Raw genomic sequence first — 17,962 nt, forward strand, 5'->3', positions numbered from 1 at the left:
ACTGATTGCGCTGTCCCCAGAGGTTTATTCCTGGACCCTATTTAGAATACCCACTACTTGTGATTTCCCATACTGTGCTGGTCCATCTATCATATGAAGCAGTTGGTTAGGGAGGAGTTTAACACACTTTCTAGTCAAGAGGATATATACAATCAATGCTATGGCTCAGGTAGAGATCACCACAGAAAACAGTATGCTCCAGAAAAAGAGGGCAGGGTCCATGACTCCCGCCATTTAATAATGGAGCACAGTATATCCAAAATTCACCCTAAGTGGCAGATTTTTAGATTCATAATCCCAGACATCAGATAACTGGGTAATTAGATGAGTTTAAGCAAGATTGGTAGTAGTCAAGAAAGTGAAAAAAAAAGCCAGTTCCCAAACCATTACTGCTTCAGGGGTGAGGTGTTTTGCCTGAATTGATCAGCATGGTGCATGTAATTTAGTGCACACAAAGTTTACAATGACAGATTTTTTTTTAAAGAAAATCAGTGGAACTCACATTTTGCTTAAATTCCTTCTGATGAATCATTTTAAGGCTAAAACAGGTGGTGTTTCAGTAATCATTAGACAGAAAAGAAAAGCAGAGATTACCCAAGAACTGGTTTCTCAGGCCAGGCTTCATAGGGTCATGATTGTCTCATAATCTCACCAGATTAATTAGTTAAAAAAACTTGATTTTATCAGTTCTATCAAAAGTCCTCTTTGCAGAATCAAGCCATGCTTCCCAAATCCTAAGAACCTGATTGGTAGGTAGACTAGATGCCAGGATTGGCAACCACTGTGGGGGATGCTGGGCGTGTTGCTCGGGCAGGCGGGAAAACCAAATGAGGCACCAACGATGACCTGTGAGCCCAGCCTCAGGGTTGGTGAAGGTGAACAGACAGCCTTAGAAATGTGCCATCCGGCTGTCGAGGGAGACTAGAGAGTTCCTTCAAATTCCATCCAAGGAATGAATAGTTATGTCCTTCAAATAAAGGCTCTAGTTTCCCCTTTCCCTAATGTAGGAGAAATATTCACAAATTCTTTTGGTAGAAGATAAGGACTTTTTATCTACTCTCTCTGCAGTCCCCACTTTCTGCTAGGATATAACTTCAGACGTGTAACTTCTGATAGCCTAGCCCATGTCAGTTGCATGCTAGTCCCCTGGTAGATGCCCCAGCTTAACTCTTAGTCATGTATAAACCACCCTAGTGGTTGAGTTACTTCTGTAAGGTGGTTCTGTTTATTCTGCCTCAGAGGGCATCATGGTCTGACCTTGTTCTGAGCACACCAGGGTCTGGTTTATCCTTGTCAGTCATCTCAGTGTGTGAACCTGACATTTGAAACTGTATCCATTAGTCACTCTCAATACAGAAAACATCCATGGGGTGACTATGACTCATCCACAAATGCCAGAGGAATCAACTCTCAAAAGATTTTTTTAAAAATCAGACAATTTCTTCTGAAAGAGGCCAAACAACCATTTGGACTATTTTTATTTCCCCTTGACCTGACCAGTTATCCTCGTTCCAAGCAGGCAAAAACTACACAGTTTGGGATTCATAATAATTCTTTCCTAGTCACACAGACTTTTGACACACTTTCTATTCCAGCATCAGAACATAGAAGAAAATATCTGAATGAGTGTAGACTGTTGTGCCAGAAATGAATTCCTAATATAGACAAATAAAATATGCCACTATAGAACTTAACTGTCAAAATAGAAACGAAACTTCTGTTTCAATACTATCTTAGTGACTAGCCTGTGTTCTTTCTTTCTGCCCCCAAGTCTATTCCGAACCACAGTTTAAATAAATACCAAAGTAACGTCACAGGGCATTAAGAATCTGGGGAGAACTTGTCCATTGAGCATTATGATGTCATCTCTTTATGTATATGACCCCAATATGGCAAGTAATTGAGTTTTCTTTTAAAGTGAAGGGTAATTAGATAACTATACCATAATACTTCTGATAATACTAACAATAATCCTATTGAATTTAATCCTATGAATTAGGTATTGTTATCCTGATTCTACATAAGATGATTATCAAATTTAAACGACTTGCCCAAGACTTCATAGCCAGGGAAGGGTACGGTCAAGAATCAAATGCTTTGCCATTCTTCACCAAAATCCTCTCCACACATACTGCACATCCGCAATTTATGAATTCTTTCTGAGACAGATCACTCCTAATGGATCTTACATGAGGGCATGCATGACAACAGTGACTATTTATTAGATAGTCATTCATTCAACCAATGTGCTGAAGACTGATGCTCAAGTGGGAAAAAACACAGACTAGGAGCTGTAAATAAAAATAGGAATGACTGTTCAAATATTGTTGCTCAGATAAAAACAATACCGTATCTCCATGCCAAGGAATGTGGAGCATTGCATTCAAGATTGGTTGTTTTTGGTTTCATTTCCAGAATCAGAGATGTGATTTGGATTCTTTCCATGTAACTGTCAAATAAACAAAATTATAGGCCCAACTAACCAATGTAATGCAATAAAGCAAAGGTCTAGGACCCCCAGTAGGACCCCCAAGCTTCCTGTGGGTGGTTTCTGGAAAATTTGCCCTAAACTGACAGCAATGCACATCTCCAGACTTAAACTAAATTAAATATTCTGAAAGTTCAAGGTACATTTTCATTTGCCTACATGAGCTCATTTCTTTCAGCAAAGGCTAAGATTGTTTGCCTCAAAGCAAGGACATAGTTCAGGAAGACTAATAAGCTGTAATGGGACTACTGATGGCAGAAGGGATATTTATTAAGCAAAACAGAATGGGGATTTGAAAGGAAGGAAAGTATTTTTGGAAGGCCATTTTGCTCAGTTTAAGAGAATTCTTAAGTTAATCTAATTGCTGATGGACTAGAGCATATTAAGGAAATGTTGAATGAGACAGTGAAAAAGAATATTAAGTCAACAGAACAAGGAGGGGGGGAAGAAATACATTCTTCCCAGAGTACTTTCCCTTAAAAGGAAGAGTTGGGGTGGGGGCTGAGGGTGTATTTGCTGGGCAGGTGCATTTCACTCCCCCCTCATCAAAGTCTTTTCCAGTGTCCCAGGCTTAAGAGTAATAGGCACCTCTCAACATAGTTGGTTTTCTCAGTTCCGAATCATTCAATTTGTCTCCAGTTGCCAGAAGTCTCTTACAACAGACATCATCAGGAAACCATTAACTAAGAATCCCAATTATACCAAGCCTAGAGGCCTAATCTACAGACAGAAAACTATTTGGATTGTCAAGGTGACTTTTCTCCTCTCAAGACATGGGACCTCAAGCCTTTCCTAGTAAGACAGAAACAAAAAAAACAAGGCAAGGGGAAACCACTGTCATTAGAAAATAAATTTGCCAGCCTAACTCACAGTTCAGCTTACATGCAGGGCCAGTTTCTAACTATCAGTTGTAAATGAAACATTTACAGTGTAACTCAGGGCATGGCTGCATCATATCACTCAGAGTGGTCCATACCACTTAAAGGCCTGGCTTTTTGTTTTTTGTGTTTTAACAAACTATAAGGTGATCCCTACCAAAATTTCTTTGGGCTCATCTTCTTGGAGTTTTTTAGAAAACATTTCATTACAAGCTCAGTGGTTATAAGATGAGTAAAACTCATCTTTCCTGGATCTTGAATGCTGAGCTAAGGATATTAGTCCTTAAGCCACAAGCAATGGCAGCCACCAAAGATTTCAGTGCAGAGGAGTTATGACAAGAAGAGTGACAAGGTTGTAGCAAAAATGAGTGGGATGGACCAGGGAGATTCAGAGAGAGTGTGGAAATAGAAAAGTAAGTCAGGAGATTGAACTGTGGAAAATGTGCAAGAAAAAGAATATTTCATAGCTGTAGAATCAGGGGTCATTGTTGCTATTTCCCGGCTCCTGCTGAATCATGTAGTCCCAATCTTGTTTGAGATAAGCACGACTCTGAGAACTGGGGAAAGAGCACCCCTCTCTCCTTGGCTCCAGCCCTGCCTTTAGTGGCCACCTTTCTCTCAGCTGGCAGGAGCCACTCTCCACTGGTGGTGGAAGACTTGGCAGGGATAGGCAGAGGTATAGAGAGGGGAAACCAGATGAAGGAGGCCCCATTACGTAGTGGAAGGGCAGAGTGTGCCTCACCTCACACAGAGCCCTTTGCTATTCTGGGTCTGAGGTGCCTCATCAATAAGGCAGAAAAGGCTGCCACCGATGATTGCCATGGTTCTTTCCAGCTGGAAAATTTATAACATCAGCAGCATATTATTAATTTAAAGATGCATTTCATGGATCATATTCATTCAGTTCAATTCCAGGGTGGATCATTGTACAAAATGCCAAAGCTCTTAAGGGCTTTATTCCCTCACTTTATTTTTCTGCCCTCCATTTCTTGTTTTTTTCCATTACTTTTCTGATGCAGTATTTTTCCCCTCTTTCATCTTTTTTTTTCATTTCCTAGCGACACAGGGAAGGGGCTGCCTCAAAGGCCAAGAAGCTGAGGTCATCTGTTTACCCGCAGGACAAGGAGGAGCCCGGGCTTAGCCAGTCACCATCCCGTGGTTGATCCTCAGCCCTGCACCAGCGAGAGGAGGAAGTTGAACTCAGCCTCCCTTCTGACTGACTCTTTTTTATCACTGCTTTCTCCACCAAGCTGCAGGCTCCCAGATGTTCTAAGCAACTCTCTCTCTCCAGGCCAAGCAAGGTGACTGCTGTCATCTCATTTTCCTACGAAAAGCAATAAAGAGGGAGGCTATTTGCACAAGTCATGCCGTAGTTTAGCTTGATAGCAGCCCCTCCGCCATGCACATGTACACACGCAGCCCCAGTCTCCCATCTGCAGCTGCCTCCGTTTAACCCTGACCTGCCCAAATCCAGCAGGTCAGCAGCCATGGGGCTCCCTTCCCAAGAAAGGCCCAGACCCTGAATTAGTCAGTCATCTTTTAATCCCCCCTCAACTAGTACTGCCCTGAGAGCCATCATCACCTTGCCTTGCACACTTGGTAGAAACTGAGCTCAGGCATGGTGCCCCCTACCTTGTTACCCTACCCACCCCCACCCCAGCCCAGGGTTTTCGACCCACTGCTTGGGTGCCTCACTACTCATACCAGCCTGGTTCTCTTTTTAGAAAACTGAAGTTGCTCTTGAAATATTAAGAGAAAAATGCAGGATATATTTCTCCTGGTCCTCAAAGCCCAAGGAGGTTTGAGATTTCCTCCTAACAATGCAGGATTGTGCAACAAGAATTAGATGACAGGGTCCCTAGAAACCCTTAAACAAATGAAACACTTGATTCCCAAGAGAGACAGACCTATGTGGAAACTGAATCTCCATAGACCCAAAGCTAGAGAGAGGAGAAAAGACTTAGCTGCCCAAAAAGAGCTGCAGAAAGCACAAGTGACTAGACGTGCAGTTGGGCCACTCCTGTCTCCTCGAGAAATAACAATAACATCTGTATTTTGATCTAATATGTACCAGGCACTTCATGTGCATTAACACAAATTAGGACAATAATCCTACAAGGTGGGCATTATTATCCACATTTTTAAATGAAGAAATTGAAGCTCAGAAAGACTTTAAACTTGAAATAAAGTGGGGCAGGGACTCCAACACAGATCTATCTGACTTACTTCTGGAAAAGGATAAACTGTTAACATTTAAACTCAGTAAAATTAACCCAAAACCCACGAAGTGGATGCAGACCTGGTTCTAGGGCTAGTTAGAGAACTAGCATGTGACCCTGGCACATCTTGTGGGTTTTACCATTTTTATCTATGAAATGAGACTGCCAGAGCCAATGATTTCTCCCATTGCCGGCACTCAGAGGGTGCTTCCTAACCTCTGTGTGTCTCTTCCGAGGGACCCAGTGGCTAAAACCTAACCTCGGCACAACAGATCTCTACCCAGGAAGTGCCACTTCAGAGGCTGTGGAAATGACTCAGAAAATAAATCTGCTCTCCCCAGAAAACTCATAACTTTTACGATTTTGATTACCCACTGACCAGGGCTAGCTCAGGTGGCATTTGCCACTGTTTATTCAGCCAGCCCTCCACTTCACGGCACTCTGTGGGCACTGGAGAGAGGATCTGTGCTCAATATTCGTCATCCCCATCTTTAAAGAGGGTAGTGACTCAAAAGTGAAAAAGGAGAAAAGATAAACATTACACACCCCCACATACCTCTTGTGTGACAACTCATTACAAAGACGTGTTAATGGTTGAGAGGGCCAGATTTATTTACTGGCAAGGATTCTTCATTTAATAAAAGGAATCACTAGGATTACTAAATAGTGCATGTTTACAGTTTATCAGAAACTGAACTCGGTGGAAAGGTAGATACGAAATCCAATGCTGACTGAATGCGATTCACAGCCAAAGGTGGAACATGTGCTCTTTATGTGAAAATACCATACTCTGTTGGCCAAACTTTGCTTTACATACAACCTTTAGGAGCCAGTGTTTGTTGAAGTGATGTGAACATGTTTTTGTGGGGTGGGATGCACATTGGTATGAATCTATGCAGAGGCACACTGGTAAGGGAAGGAGAAAGGCAGGTGCAGGCAAGATGTGAATGACTAGAAAGGAATTATGGTGGTGAATATTGTATTGACTTAAAAAAATCTGGAAGGATGTTGTTGAAAGAGAGGATGACATTTAATGCACTCCATTGAGTCAAATGACCAAAAGTGAAGCTTCATCTAAGCCAGCTTACATATCAACAAGACTCCAATGGTCAGCGTGTCAACCATGAAAGGAGGTTTGACAAGTGAAAATAGTATTTCTGTGGCATGGCTGGCAACCAGACAATGCCAGAATGAGCAGCGTTTTGCAGGAGAAATCAGGAAATCTTATTATGGCCTCTGTGGTTTACAATGTTCTGACCCACAAACTATAGCACATTATCAACAAGACCCTATGGATAGCCTTTTACAGTTTATTCCATCTTCCACATCAGTTTGCATTTCATCCTCATCACAACCCTGTGGAACAAGCAGATATATTATCCTCATTTCATAGACAAAGATACTGAGGTTCAGAAAGACAGTACATCTAAATCCAGATAAATCTCAAAAACAAAAATTTGAGTGAAAAAGCTTATTGATACTATTCTGAGACATTTTGGACACCCACAAAACAATAATCTGTAGGCATACAATTTATGTGATTTAAAAGAAGTTTAAACATCTGAAGGAATGGTACATACCATCTCCAGGATAATGGTTACCTCTATAGAGAAAGAGGGAAGAAAAAATAGGGGGGCCTTAGCTGTTAACTGGTAGTTTTTATTTCTTTTCAGAAAAGGAGATCTAAAACAAAGAATGTTAAATAGGATATTTAAATGTTAAATAGGATATTGCTTTCTATACATTTGCATCTGTCTGAAACTGTTCATAATTTAAATGTTTTACTATTTTGTTTTTAGTGGAGAGGCACTGTGCCAGAACCCATATCAAAGCATCAGGGTGGCCTCAGTGAGGTTGGGAAATCAGAGGAAAGTCTCCCTAACAATTCATGAGAGAGAGGAGAGTCGTGGAGGTCCCAGCCTCATGGACAGAGGTGGGAGATCATAAGACATCAGGCTCCCCAGGCAGGCTTTCCCACACCTTGACCAGCCCTGTTCTCACTGTGCTTTTTTCTTGCAAGACTTGAGATGCTGGCAGCTGTAGCCACAGGCGCTTTGTCATGGGAAGTCCTAAGGGATGACTCAGCCAGGCCAGAGAGGTGGCCAGACCTGAGCCAGTCCTTCTCACCTCTGAAATGCCAGTGAACAGAAAGGATTTGGTTCCATTTGGTTGTTCATTACATGTTGTATGAGACTGGACTCTCACTTAATAAAACCAACCAGTGTGGCCTCCCAAATTTAAGAGAGAGAGAGTCAAAGAAAGAGAAAAAGAAAGAGGGAGAGAAACTCGGGATGTTGTCAGTTTGATCTGTTTGTTTGGTTTTTAACCCAGATATTCAAATTAGTGAATTTGTACAAAATCTATGGCATTTAATTAGAACATGGATTAATCAGTATCCCTTTCTTGAGTAATGCATACCAGTGAGGGTTCAGGGATTAAAAACAAAACAAAACAAAAAAAATTGGCCAGAGAAAAAGAAAGGAACAAAAAATTGCTCTGTGAATGCTATATGTCCTACATAAAAATGATTTAAAAACTGTGTAACACTAGGCATGTTAAGGTGATAGATTATAAGTCTTTTTCCTACTTTCTAAATTTTCCATGATGACAGTTAATTATTACTTTTATAGTAATAAAATTTTTAGGGAAAAGGGTCCTTCTGAAACCAATGATTTCTACTGATTAAGGGAACTATATCTTGTCTGTTACCCAGAAGACAATCTTACAGTTGCTTAAGAAATCAGCTTTAATTTAACAAAAATCTACCTCTCCAAAAGAGAAAAAAATTACATTTTATGTCTTCCCTCTGAACAAATTTAAAATTTGAAACAACTCTTTGAAACCACTAATGCACTGTTTAAATATCTCTTTTGTTAGTATTAATACTGGCAATAGGTAAGAACATAACTAATTAGAAAATTTGTGAGTTACAAATTTAGAAAGCACTCTGTGATTTGTGGGTTTTATGAACCCAACTTTCATGTAGCTGGACTCCTATATAAACATCCCAAGACAGTCACTTGGCCAGAAAGCAACTAGCATGAAAATCAACAGCTCACATCTTTTAGCTGAGCAGGGCCACGCACAGGGAGGACTATTTATACCAAGACTAAGCACTCTTCTAACAGGATGGAATTGCCACCCCTTCTGGTTAAGGTGTGAGGAGAAGCTTAAATAAGCCATTCTTATACTATAACCTTGTATTTATAGCCAGTCAAAAAGCCCAGTCATTAAAAGTCCAACTTCGTAATTCTCCATTCAGAATGACATTGTAGGAAAAACATCATGTTTAACTCTGTCATTTGACATTTCTCATACGAAGTGGGTGTGTTTCCTATTTAAATTTCATACACAGTCTCATTACTGAGCTACTCACATCTATCATGGTGATCCGGAAATAAAACTGGCTATTTGCCCAGATACCTCTGTGTATAAAACACAGCAAGTTATAAGTAGAATTGGAATTTAGACCTTGTGGATTAAATTTGAAAGGGAATTTAAATTGTCAATCCCTGAGAAAGGCTCCAGGCAGACATGCCTGAATTGGATTGCAGTTTCCCACTGACTTTAACCACAGGACAGAGGAGTACTGAGATACCTCAGGGGAGCTCCTGTATTCCACACAAATCCTTCTAGCCCCAGTGCTGAGTATAATCCCATTTCTCCTTGATCATTAGGACCAATCAGCATAGCCAATACAGTAAACTCCCCACACACACCTCCCCCACCAACTTCTTTCACTTTTGATACAGTACAATAAGTCCTGCCCAAGATTACAGAACTATACAGGGGGAAAGGACTAGAATTCAGGGCTCTTGCCTCTCAAGAGACAGTAATAAACAACATTTACTGATGTTTACTATCAGCCCTACATTTTCTAAGCAATTTCCAGACAGCATCTCATTTTCTCCTTATAAAACCTTTAGGAAATATGCTAGCCCCGCCCCCTTTTTACAAAAGGTTAAAATCAAACTGAGATGGTGAGAGCTCAAGTTACAAGGTCACATAGCTGGTCAGTGACAGAACTAGAATTTTGAACGGCAGTGGCAGGATGCCAGAACTCCACTCCTATCTACTCAGTCATACTCCTTTCTTGCAGTCCACATCTCCCAGTCCAATGACATTCCCGCTGCACAGGCTAGAAACAACAGAATATGAGGACCTGAGGACAGGAGCTGTGGGCCCTTCTTCTGCCCCAGCGCCAAGCACAGCACCTGGCACAGAATCAGCACCTGTTAAGAGTTAGATAAATGGGACTGACCTTCTATAGGTAACAAAGGTAGGCAACTCAGTTTCACTGTTCTTAAAATCAATATGGAATTACATAACTCAGAGTTACAAGTGAAGGCTGATTCAAAACATCCTGGCCTAAAGCCATATTTTAATTAATAAAAAGGCTGATTTGTGGGTGTGTTTGCAGTTGATTCTTTGGCACTTCCCATGCGCCTGAACCGTGCTCAGCACTGCACATACGTTGTTTTATATAATTGCCCACAACAGTCCTATACTGATAGGTACTATTTTTACCCCCATTTCACATGACAAAAGTAGAGCTGGGGGAGCTAGAGTAACTTGCTCAAGTTCATGCAGCTAGGAAGTGCTAGAGACAGGCTTTGAACACAGGAATGTCTCTTTCCAAAGTGTGTATTTTACTACTACAAATAGAAGATCTGTGTAAATTCAGCCATTTGGACTTTTCTTCCCCAAAAATCTCTTGAACAGTTTGTTTGTAAAGATTCGTGTTGGACACACCCCTCCCCCACTCCAGCTGCTCAGAGGGATCCTCAGATGCACTTTTCTCCTTTCTTAAGCCTCTCCTGATGGCTCCCTGTGGACTCAGGTTCAGTTGGGCAGTAGAACAGTCCCTCACTGTGTGGCTTTTGGGGAAGTGGGCTCCATGTTCAAAAGGATGAGCTTGCAAGTGAACCCACATACCATGTCCCATTAGGAAGCCCTGACATGCAGGAAGGGGACCAACCAATTCATCTCCACAAATGCAGAGAGTTATCACAGAAATACACTTAACAGGAGGACTCTGCTCAGATTCCACCTAGAAGCAGGCAGTGAGAACCCATAGGAAGTTTGATCCACTATTTAGACTGATCAGGACTGTGACAGGTAAAAAAAAAAGGGGGACCAGAAAGGCCTCTTGAAGACTGTTTTTTTTAAATGAGACTCCCGCTTACTCATCTTTTCCCCTGGGCTCTTAATAGGGCACTCCTCTTGTTTTTCTCCTTACTTCCTTACTGGTTGTGGCTCCAGAAGGAAGGGGTTCCATGCCCAGGGCAAGTTCTCTATGTTTCATGGTGGTTACAGGCAACTTGGTACACACAGCTGGCTCTAATGTGCTCCCCAGGCCAGCTATAGGTTCTGCTCTCCAGAGCAAGCTTAATCCCTTAGGCAGTGGGTCTCAGCCTCGCCCCACTCCCCACCCTCCAGGCTCCTTGCTCACACATTCAGGCTAAATTCTCCAGGAGCACCAGGGCTCCATAGCTCTCTCCACTCTCTCTACAGCCCAGCTCCCTGGTCCCACAATCCAAGAACAACTCTGTGTGCTGGTCCCCAGTGACTGGTGGATGCCAGACCAATTACATACCATTTACACAGGCAGAGGACAGAATGGGTGTTTCCTCTCTACCCTTCTCCTGGACAGGTACTCCCATGACTGACCAGTGGCTCTGTCACTGGTAAACATCTCATAAATGTACAAGAATGATTTATTATATACAATGGGCACTATTAAAGCCAGACAAGAATCCTGGTCAGAAAGTTCCATTTTCCCCACAGTAGTCTTCATTTTATTTCATCACAACGGTCATGATGGGGGGTAATAGGGGAAACCTGATAGGCTATATTTCAGTAAGGAGAATGTAGATCTTGAAATAATTTACCTGAAAAATCAATGAAATGACTTCCTTTGGTGTGTCTTTGTGTCTATGGTACAGCAAAATCAGTACCTAGTTCCTCTAGATATTCTGAGAAAGCCTAAGTAGGCCCCATGTCTGTACTTGCTATGAAAACTGAACATATAAAAAATAGGCTTATACGGTGACTCACCATTCATTGCACTGATGTTGAAAAAGAGGATTGATTCCTTCTTCAAAGAATAATCCTGGTATATCAGATTTTTGTGTTCCCAGCTAGGGCACATGATGTCTAAGTAGTTTATGGAAAAGTACATTACAATAGTAGCTATGCCAATTAAAACCCACTATTATAAGGAGCCCTACATACATCACCCCATTTAGTCCTTCTATCAACATTACAAAGTAAGCATGATTAATTGTGTTTACAGAAGAAGACCTGAAATCCAGAGAGGCTAAGGTACAAGGTCACACAGAGGAGAAACTGAAGCCACAGTTGAAGGAATGCAAACCCCATGAACTGCCCAACCTGCTATATTGCCTCCCAACAGCAAGACCCCAGTCCTTACACAGGCTGTCAGCCATCCTGAAACCCATGAGAAATTAGTTGCCCATGCAAGAAATGGGTTGTGATCATGACCATTTGTGAATATCATGTCTTAGATAAATGTCATTAGCTAAAATCCCAAGGTACAAAAACCATAGAATGTCATTGCCAAAAGGTAATGTAATTCAATATCTTCATTTCACAAATGGAGGAAATTGCTGAAGGAAAATGAGACCCAGGGAGGTGAAACTCTTTTAATTCAATCAACCTGTGTAGTATATGCACTACTGGTGGAACTTGGTGCCAATTTGTACAAGCAGACACACATTTAGTAGGGGAAATAAAACAAACATGCCACTTATTAACTTCATAGGCAGAAAAGTTGTAAGGTGTCACCTTTTAAGAATCTCTTCTAAGCAAACATCAAAAAGCATGCTCAATGATTTATATGCAAGAAAGTTCATTGTAGAATTATTTATAATAATGAAAATTTGATAGAAACCTAAATGTCTAACAATACCAACAATAAATAGATGATTGCATTGATACTGGCACAACTGTATAATCGAACCCTGAACAACCATTCAAATCATTATTTTATAAGAATAATGATTTGTGTAAATGCCCACAACATTATTAGTGAAAACAGAAGAATACAATATTGTATGTACAATTTGAGTGTAATTTGGAACCATTTTGCACCAAAATGTAAACAGTGTCTAATTCTAGGCAGTGGGATATTGGTGATTATTATTTTCTGCTTTATACTCTGTATTTTCCACATTGTCTACAATGAGCCTTATGAAAGTATAGCTTTCATAATTAGCTAAATACATGATATATTTTTCAAAGTGCTAAGCAGCCTCTTAAGAGATTACTCTCCACTGGAGCCACCTAAGTAACAGAACTCAGGATGGAGAGGTAGCCTGGGGCAAATCACCTGCCAAGGGCATGAACTGCATTCTTTCTTGGAATCAGGGAACTGTTGAAGTCTTCCTGGCAAAGAGATAAGAGCCAGGGCTGAGCTGTAGAGGCAGCGTCTGCTGGGGGTGAGGAGAGGGGTGCTCAAAGCAGAGGCTGATTAGGCCTCAGATGGTCAGGGCAGCCTGGCTCCTGAAGGCTGATGGGGGTGAGCACTGTGGGAAGGAAGGAGGGGGCTGAGCTGGAGACATTGCTTGGGCCTGGTGTTGGCTGTTCTTGGAGCTGAAGGAAAAGATCCCCAGTTGGGAGAAGGAAATGAACATTAGTTTAGATGCTGTTTCAGTGTGGCCCCATGCATGTGGTACTGAATGAATGGAACATAGACATAGAGGAGAAAATGTTGAATTAATAAACCCCGACAGAAACCATTTCTCTTAGCTTAAAATACCAGAAGCTGCCATCTGACTCATGGTTAATTCTGTTGTGGCTATTCTGAATTGCATTACTGATGTCTCGGCTGTGCCATGCAAGACGTAATAGAATCAATCCTCTAATCACTCCTAGCCATGCCAAGTGCACTCCCCAGACAGAAGAGTTGACAAACTCATCATTACCTTTGAGTTTCCCTTTTCCTGGTCTTGCGTTTTGTTTTTCTTTTTTAGCTCTGAAATTTGTAGTTTTGCCAATGACTATCAGAATCACTCCAAAGAGCTTAAAAATACTAGAGAGAAACAAAGTTACTGGACGCATATCCACCAAAACATTCACAGTGTTATCTGTAGGCAGTGGACTTCCTGGTGATGGACATTGCTTATTTAGCCATAGTTCTTAAGAAGTTTCCAATTAATGTGTATTAATTTGGGGGGAAAGAGTAATATTAAAATGTCAAATCATGCAAAAATTGTTTTTTTAACAGTGGCATGGACATCAGAACTGCAGTATCAAGACTGGTGACTGAGGCTGCTGCCTCCACTGCCAATGCTTGCAAACAAGTCAATTAAACACAGCAGCTGCCACTTCAGTTATTCTTCCAACTGTTCTCTTACTATGGCTCCTTCTAGGTCCCCAGGGCCTCATCATTTCTCCATAGCCTCTGCTTATCTTCCATCAGACATTCCACTGTCCTTGAATATTTCACTTGGGGCATTTGCATTTTACTGCCTCTTTCCTTCCAGAACAAAAGGCTTTGGCGCATTAGAGAATTTCTAGTATCAGGAAGACTTTCTGTTGTTTTGTTAATAATGATGATAGTGATGATGATGATGATGATGATGTTTGGAACTGGAGCTTTCTTCCCTACACCCTGGGTTATACATACAGACCTCTGTCTTCTCAAATAAAGGCATGTGCATTATATAAATAAATGGCAATAAATCTTTATGAGCTACAAGGCTAATCAATGTCTCAGGAGAACTGGAGCAGTTAGGAGTAAGAATTAAGAGTAAGGAGTGAGTGAGAACTTATGGCAATAATGAGAATGCATTCTTTCAACCAAAATTACTGACCCCAACACTGTACCAGGTTATGCACTTGGTACTGAGGTGGAGCCAGGGATGCCAAGGTAGGGCCCTCACAGCTGATGGCAGAAAGAGAATCCAGCCCTTGCATTTCAGAATGGCAATGCCAGAATGGAAGTCGCCCAGAGGTGCTTCGGGAGTGTGAGGCAGGGACCACCAGCTAGAGAGGAGATCCACAAGGCTTCCACAAGGAGGTGACGGTGCTGGCCCCAAAAGGTGAATGTGACTTCCAAAGAGCTGTCGATGTGCCTAGTAGAGGAACAGTGCATAGTGTCAGGGCCAGTCCCACAGGCCAGATGGGACTTGGAGGGCTGATGGGCCACACTGAAAAGTTTAAACCTCACCTCACAGGGCAAAAATAACTTTTGAAAGCTCTCAAGGAAGGAATAACCTGAAAGACTCACATTTTAGCCATCTGGGAGATGGGCTGGAGAAGGCAGAGAAGGAAATAAGCTGAAGGGTGCAGAAGGTAACTTTAGAGAACCAGCTTTCTAAAGTGGTATTGCTTCTTGAGGAGTGTTATAGATATTTATGAGATATTTTAATTGTCTGGTATTTAGTAGACTGGAGCTAGTGAGACTAGATGTATTTATTGCAAAGGGCAGCATAGACCCACAGGAAGAACTGCCCTGCCTACTACATGACTTTAAAATGTGCCACAAGACAATCATACAGGTGAAAAACCTGTTAATAATTGTCAGAATACAGAACAAAATTCCATTTTACATGTTAATATTGTGCATAAATTTTATATGTGCTACAAAGATATACATATAGATCAATAAAATAGAATCCAAAGTCCAGAAATAAACCCTTCCATTTATGGGCAATTGATTTGACAGGGGTGCCAAAACAAGTTAATGGGAAAAAAATAATTTTTTCAATGAAGTGTGCTGGAGCAGCTAGATATCCACATGCAAAAGAATGAAGATGGACTCTTATCTCAGGTCATATATAAAAATTAACTCAGCATGGATCAAAGACCTAAGTATAAGAGTTAGAACTTAGAACTATAAAAATCTAAGAACCATACATAAGCATAAGTCTTCATTACTTTGGATTAGGCAACAGTTTCCTAGATTTAACATCAAAAGAATAAGCAATTTAAAAAAATAAACAAATTAGATAACATAAAAACCAAAAATGGTATTTATTGCAAATGGTACCATCAAGAAAGTGAAAAGACAGCCAACAGAAAGGGAGAATAGATTTGCAAATCATAAATCTGATAAGGATCTAATATCCAGAATATATAAAGAACTTTTATGATTCAACAGTAAAAAGACAACCCAATTTTTAAAATGTGCAAGGAATTTGAATAGACATTTCCCTGAAGGAGATATACAAAGCCAACAAGCACATGAAAAGATGCTAATTAGCCATTAAGGAAATGCAAATCAGAAACCACAATGAGCTATTACTTCACATTCATTAGGAATGGCTGTAGTCAAAAAGATGGACCACAGCAAGTGTTGGTGACAATATGGAGAAACTGGAATCTTCCTATATTGCTGAAGGACATGCAAAATGCTGTTGATGCCTTGGAACAGACTGGCAGTTCCTCAAAATGTTAAACATAGAGTTGCCGTGTGACCCAGCAATTCTACTCTAGTATACAACCAACAGCCTTGAAAACATGTGTCCATACAAAAATTTGTGCACAAATGTTCATAGCATTATTTGTAACAGCCAAAAAGTGTAAACAACTTAAGCAGTTTTAACTAGTGAATGGATAAACCAAATGCCATATTTCTACACCATGAAACATTATTCAGCCATAAAAAAAATGAGTTCTGATACATAATGTAACATGGATGAACTTAGAAAACATTGTAAATGAAAGAAGCTGGATACAAACAGCCACATATTACATTATTGCATTTATATGAAATGTCCAAATTGGGCAAATCCATGGAGACAGAAAACAGATTAGTGGTTTATAGGAGTTGGGGGAAGGGACAATGGGGAGTCTACTCATGGGTATGGGTTTCTTTTGGGGGGTGATAAAAGTGTTTTGAGATTAGGTAATTGTGGTGGTTGCCCAACTCTGTAAATACACCAAAAGGACTGGATTATACACTTTAAAAGAGTTAAATTTGTGGTATGTAAATTATACCTCCATTTAAAAATTTATATGTGTTTAAAAGCGTATACTAATTTTTTAGGGAGGCAGCTACACACGAACCAAGGACAGATGGTATTAGATTTGATTTGGAATTTTACCAAAGGTGTTCAACATTTCAGAAAATCATTTCACCCATAAGTGTTTATCAGTAGTGTTTGAGTCACCAACACCCCATAACTCTATCATTTGTGGTTGTTGATATCACTGTGATTCTATGCATAGATGCAAGTTTGAGTACTTCATTATATTGTGCTTAAGCATTTATAGTTAGGAGAACATTTTTACTATAATTTACTTAATTACCTTCTTTTTATTCAAATTATGAGTGCAGTATATCGGCTTTTCTTAAATAAAATTGAAATTAGATCATTAAATGTTTGTGGATTGGCTATGTTATCTATGAATCATGTCAGGGTAGGAACAGGTGTAATGCCCTATTACATTTGTAAAACAAATCATATTTGTAACGCAATATGCACTATGAAAAAGGTGGCAGAAAGGCTAATAGAATCGAGGACCACTGACCTATTTTCAGATCAACCCCTCATTACACACACGCCCAGTCACAGCCCAAGGTCTTCCTCTTTTCCCCTCTGCACATAAAGTCACAGACAGCTAAAAGCACCAGAACCACAGCTTGGGCATCCCCCTAGAGGGAAGCCTTCATCCATCAGGCCACTGCCCCTGCAGCTGTAAGGATTTCCTTGCACAGAGCTGAACTTGCTTACCTCTCCTTGTGCTAATTCAGACCCCACACACACCTCTGTGGGTTTGGGGAAAGGTGATCTTTGCTGATGGAATTACATATGTTTCCTCTCCCTGTTCACGTTTAAAAAGTATAACATTGAAGTGACCTGGGTAACCATTGTTCATTGCCAAAGATGGCAATCTTCAGGTCACTGTTTAAGCTAAGTGCCTCCCCCTAGGCTCTCGGGTGGGGATAACTGTTAGCTTTTTTAATTTCTGTAATCATAGTAAGTGTCACACTGGGGACACTTAAACAAGCTTCCTCAGCTCAGGTTGAGTGTAAATGCTGTAGAGAAGCTGCCTGGAGAGGCAGAGAGGAGACTGCTCTGGTATTTAAAAGGCCAATGTCCAAGTCTGGACTCAAGCTGTGTCATTATTGAATGTGTCACTTTCTCTCTCCTTTGTTTTTCATTTGTGAAATGGGGATATTAATGGCTCTACTCCTGCCTTACAGACGTGACAAGGTAATGTGAAAATAATTACAAAGTGTTTTATAGGGTATGTCTACTCATTTATTCACACCTGTGTCCTAAGTGCCACCTGCTTGCCAGCGGGCTTGGTGCCAGGGGTGCTACAGTGCTCAAGACAGACACTGGTCTGTACTCATGGAACTCAGAGACTAAAAGGGACACAGTCTCTCATGCAGCACAACAAAG

The 17,962-nt window shown here is 40.8% G+C and overlaps 1 protein-coding gene across 1 annotated transcript in view; it reads left to right on the forward strand.

Moving 5' to 3' along the window:
• SLC7A14 (solute carrier family 7 member 14) overlaps nt 1–17,962 on the forward strand; it is a 105,933-nt gene that overhangs the window by 11,870 nt on the left and 76,101 nt on the right. The gene's annotated exons all lie outside the window — the stretch shown is intronic.

Source organism: Manis javanica, chromosome 3 (genome assembly GCF_040802235.1).
Source record: "Manis javanica isolate MJ-LG chromosome 3, MJ_LKY, whole genome shotgun sequence".
In the NCBI taxonomy this organism is placed as follows: domain Eukaryota; kingdom Metazoa; phylum Chordata; class Mammalia; order Pholidota; family Manidae; genus Manis; species Manis javanica.